A 5,971-nucleotide genomic window follows, 5' to 3' on the forward strand; every position below is an offset into this window, starting at 1 on the left:
CCTTAGACTTGATTTTCTCTAAAGCAACCTTGTTATGAGACATTGAAATACTTAGTCTTGCATTGCAGTTGACACTCGCATGTGTCCAGCTTTGAAAATACATATAAAAATTGAGTCACTTCATGGGTTATTCTTTATCATTGAAAGGATGACTGCCCTTAATCACCACATCAACATTTTCAGTTTCTCATATCATCTTTACTTATATGAAAAATTTTAAATCAATTTTTATTCAGTTTATAAAATTCTGAATAGCAATTCCCCTAAACCAAACTATATCTGTTTAATAAAGTAAGCTTACTAACACATATCTCATTAAATACTTATAAAAACTATGTATTCAAACATAATTTTAAAAATTAAGCATTTTACAACTCATGAGAATTCAAGAAGAGTCACAATGAAACTTTCTGAAGTTGTTGCTAAGTATGTGGTGCCAGTGGATGCATAGAAGGTGCTCAGTGACCTTGAGGTGAGCTCCCTATCCTGCCAGTTTGCAATTTTTCCCCAATCAGTACTTTGCTCACATATAAACCTAAATTTACTTTCTCGGAAATTTTTTTACTAATTATTTTATCACCAATTACTTTGAAAATTAGCATAGATTCATAGATATTATCATTAACATGGTTTAAAAAGATAAATTAGCAGTACCTTAATATTTATACTTTTTTCCAATTCTTAGAAAAAAACCTGGATTAATCCTGGCCTTTCAACTAAATTTGCTATATTTTTTGAGCATCGTTTAATATTTTGGTACAGTAAGGTATCATTATTTTTGCTTGACTGCCTTTCCTGCCTCAAAGATACATTTGCCAAGCTGCAGGGCTTCCAAATTTTTCCCATTACATGAGATTTTAGTCTCAAGGCAACTCTAGAACAGACCCTAAATAATGGTTCAAACAACTTTTTACTTCCTGTTTATGTGTTCTATTTATTGCAATAGCTCCTGGCCAAGACTTCTCTATTACTGGTTGTAGAAAAGTTAATTTTATATTTAAAAAATGCACACAGAATTCCAGTGTCATACAACGGGTGCTCTCCGATGTCAAGAATTAGACTCATTTATAGCTTCACAAAAAATGACAATTTTTAAAAATATTTTAGTTATTTTAGAGAGAAAGACAGAGAGTGGGGTCAGAGGAGGAGGGAGAAGGAGAGAGACAAACTCGAGCAGACTCCAGGCTGAGCACAGAGCCTGACCCAGGGCTTGATCTCACAACCCTGAGATCATGACCCGAGCTGAAATCAAGAGTTGGATGCTGAACTGCTTAACCAAATGAGCCACCTAGGCGCTCCACAAAAAAATCATCCAATTTTTGAATTAGTATCTAAATTAACTCTATTGTTTTTAAATCCACATATAGGACAGCCATTGACCTTTGCAAATTGTTCTAAAATGCCTTCTCAGTCTCCTTTACTTCCTCTTCCTCTATACTCCATTTAAAAGCTGAGGTGGCAGGTTTATGACAGTTTCATCTGACATCATGCATACAACATAATTTTACGTGTTTAAGCATTTAATTATCTTGAAATGAATACTTAGGAAATGACATGTAGGGGCTTTAAGATTACATTCAGTTCCACTGCCTGGTGAATATGTGGAATCTCTACATTAGAAGATGTCTTGCATAGTATTTTACTCTGAAATATAAGACAGATTATTTGCAGTTGCAACCAAAGCCTTCTCATTTCAAGATATGTCTTCACCAAGATCTGGGGGAAAAGTTATTTATATACTGACCAAGCAGTGTGCTTTGAATTTAACATGAATACAGAACTTAGGAGCTCTCCAAAAATAAATCTTCTCTAATTTTATTTTTTCTATATTATTTTTAGTTTATGAAAAATTGATCTGACCCTTTTTACCTTAGTTTTTAGCCATTTACATTCTTTTATTTGACCTATCCACTGATTACCAGAAATACACACACACACGCACACACACACATGCACACAGTCCTCAGATGAATTAAATCAAATCCTGCAGAGCTATCTGTACCAGCCTCAGGTGGGGATGACTTACCCAGGAAGTAAGCCACTCTTGCTGTCTTCTTTATCCTTGAATTCTCAGATGAGGATTATAGGAAAATAAATCTAGTTCCCTGGTAAAGATTATTTCAAGGCTGTACTTAATATAGCTGTTTCTAATAACCAAGGCAAATATCACAGACCTATTTAATTCTAAATTATGCAAAACATCAATCCTAAAAGTTTTGTGTGTTTGTGTTCAAGACTCTCTCTTGGAGAGCCTTCATCTACCCAGAGGGAGAGGAATAGCTTCACAATTACAGGCAGGATTTTATTCTTGCATTGATTACATCACACTCTGTAGATAGTTTCTCTCCTTAGGTGCCCTCCAGTGATATGCCTCCTCCAGATGCATTAAAGCAGCAAGTCCTCTAGACTGAGGGCTCATTTTTCAAGTCTAATTCCTCAGACAGCCATCTGTTAAATGTAGAGATTCATGATTTAATAGTCACTGTAGTACTGTTCCTCAAATCACCTCTTTGGAGTAAATTAATCTGTATTGCATTACTCAAGGAAAATCATTTGAAATCATTCCAATTCAATACTTCCTTACAGAGATGGAAAAGATTTATCTGTAACAATAGGAAGTATAGCAGTAAATAAATTAAAGAATTGTATGGTAATGGTAAAATGTTCATTCTCCATTTTTACATGTGAAGAATTAGCATAATAAAAATAATTGTGTTACACTTCAACTATACATTACTCATCTACAGTCTTCTACCTTAAACTTGGGAAGTCCTTGACTATTATTAATTTTTGAGTCTTCAGAGCCTTGGATAATCTATGGCAATTGCCCATGAAGATATGTCCATAGGCAGCATCTAGTCACTGGAATTTATTTTCATATTGGCAGAAGATGGCATGAAGAAACAGTGCTAGGTTGCTCCTGTCTTGAGCAGCATTAAAGATCATCAGTCTTGACAATAGGAATTGCACCTGCTTCCTGTGATTCCACAGTGTGTGCTTTACTAAATGCTTAGTGTGCTCGTTGTTGAAACTTTAAGTATCAAATTACCATTTAGAAACCCTAACCAGGCATGTATGGTGAGCTCAGGCTACAAAATTCAGAGAAAGGGAAACAAATAAAATAAAGGCAGAGGATGGCTACTGTTTAGGACACATTATTTAATCTGACAAAGCTGATTTCTCTCTCTTAACATCCTGATAGTTTGTACAAGGCAATTCAAGGTGACAAAGAAGCAAACCATGATGAAAAAGTAAGGGCAACTCACTTAAAAGGTGCATACTACCTCCGGATGGTGTCCTGAATGAACATATTGAAGCAAAGAGTTCTAAGGGCTATTGGAAAGGGCAATATAAGGACTTCCAGTTATGACCTAAGTGTTATTAAAAACAGCAGTGAGACTCTGGGGATGCTCAGAAGTTCGCAGAATAAACAATGCATTAGAATTCCTCCAAAACTTTGTCTTATGAAACAAAACCAAAAGTGTAAGAGGCAAGAATGCAGACATCAGCATCACAATGATTCTGGAACTTAAAGCAATATAATCATCCAGGGCTGTGAGAGAAGAGCAGTGAGTATGTCTTCAATCAAAATCTCTTCCAGAAAAAGATGGTTTGTATACTAAACAGAATGGAATATTGTCACTAAGAAAATGTATGATATAGATAGGAGGATTCAGAGACTGATAGCCCTACATTTCACTACACGCACCAGAGTCATCATATTTTAAACCAATTGCAATGTGATTTAATGTCCTAGTTGAAAATTTCATTTCCAGTGTATAATTTCATCTTCCATTAAGCAATAAGAAATATGATCACTCTCTAATTCACCAGTGAATACCGTGATGTCATCAGTTTTCCAAAATTAATAGAACATACACAGGAAACTGCTGTCTTGGTATAATAACAGCTTCAGGTTTATGATAGTTATTTATGAACAATTCTCAAAAGATCATTTTCTATACTGTCACCAGCAAAGAAAAAGAAGGATACTATTTAAGGTAATTACTAAACATATTTTAAAGTATCAGAAAATATAAACTGAAAACAAAATAATAGGATAGGATAAAAATCTATGTATCTAGGATGTGCTATAAGGCCAAATCTGCAGTTGCCATAGTGAGCTGACCATTCTCTTGGGGATGAAATCAACACACACTCTCTTTGCTTGTATAGATCTACTTCAACTTGGCAGTCAGAAGATATTGGTTTCCCCATACTGAAAAGTCATATACTCTGATCATTTTTCAGGTTGAAATTGCTCTTTTTTTCTGCGCATGTGTAAGCAAATTCATAGAATTCAAAGCCCAATCAAATTGAATATAAAGACATCTAGGATCTATCATTAATTTCAGTGGGCTATACAACTAGCTACTTATCTTGGCTAATTTCCTTAAACTTAGTCATCTGTAAAATGAATTATTTAGAAGGATAAACTGATATTTCTGCATTGGTCAAAATTAATTTCTTTTGTCTTGGCTTGGTTTTGGCTTTTATTATATTTTTCGTTTTACTAACCACATTGCTGTTTCTGATAATCTTTATTTTGTTTTGTTTCCCTTTGAAGGGGGAATCACCATTCTTCATTCTCATTGCACAAGGTTGTGGAAAGGACAGAGATGATATGTGCCATCTCTCCATCCCTCAATTCTCCCACTCTCATCAAGTATAACACAGACTACATCAGTCACTATCTTCCAATTTCTCAACTGAAACTATGAGGTCAGTGAAGAGATGGAGCACAAATAGTTCCAGTAAGAGTGAAAATCGGGGCTTTTGCTAAAATACTTGCTATTGACAATAGCCTTCATGACCATAAAACACAGCCAAGGAGGACAAAGCAGAGCAATGGAGAGAAATAGCAGAATTTCAAACGAGGCTGTCATTTGAAATCTTGGATCCACTCATGTCTTAAATTAATGAGATTTACTCCCTTCAACTTCCTTGTGTCATGAGCCAAAATATTTCTCTTTGACTGTGTAATGTGAATTAAGGTTTTATCACCTGTAAGTCTTAACTCATCCACTCTTTAAAACTTGAATAAATTAATTCTATCAATGCCATCCCATGCATTGCTTAGTCTTCTGACACACAAAAAGAAGTGATACTAGCCTAGTCCACCATTCACTTCAAACTTCACCTGGATAAAAAAAAAGAAGTTATTTCTATATCTTAAATGTTTTTCATTTTAAAGTAATTTTAAGTCTCTGAAGGCTTAACTTTGCAATAAGCTAAGATGTTGAGACCTTACCACTCCTTAAGTCAATTGCACACACCATACACACGATTCTTGGTATTATATTTTTCTAATACACAACACTGTGGTTGGCATTTTTAAATCCTAATGAGCTTTCTAGGTTTACCCTGTTATACATCGCTCTCTCCTCATATCAACATTCAGACTTATTGCTTATCCAGTTTTGTTTGCATGCAGTTCTCCTCTGCATCCATTACATTGTTCTCATGTGCATCACTTTTTTCAAGCTCCAGATCCAGTTCTACCTTCTCTAAGAATTATCTAACAAACCTTTCCAGTGATCATGACTTTGATTTACACAAAAGTTGCATTCATCAAGAAAACAAAAAACTCACATAATTCAAAGCTCAACCAGAGATGACACATAATTTTGTGTGATATTTTTTGTTTGTACTGCTTTGTTTTGTTTTGGAGAACAAAACAAAGGATATATATATAAGCTTGATTCTAAGAGTAAGTATTAGACCCTAGAGAAACTAAAAATGTGACTACTGATGGAACCAAAGTACAATAAAATAGTTACATTTGAAAATAAATATAGAAGTTTATTGTTCAAAGACCAGATAGAAGGAGATGTAATTGAATAAAGAGGATCTGGATACTTGTCTGGAGAAAGGTTAAAGGAAATTAAAGGTGTGCATTAGATGGCTTCTTTCATTCAGTGACTATTTATAAATGAGGGAAATGAGGTTTTGAGAGTTAAAACAATTTTCT

The sequence above is a fragment of the Mirounga leonina genome, unplaced genomic scaffold (genome assembly GCF_011800145.1).
Source record: "Mirounga leonina isolate KUSES-001 unplaced genomic scaffold, KU_Mleo_1.0 Mir_168, whole genome shotgun sequence".
Taxonomy (NCBI): Eukaryota; Metazoa; Chordata; class Mammalia; order Carnivora; family Phocidae; genus Mirounga; species Mirounga leonina.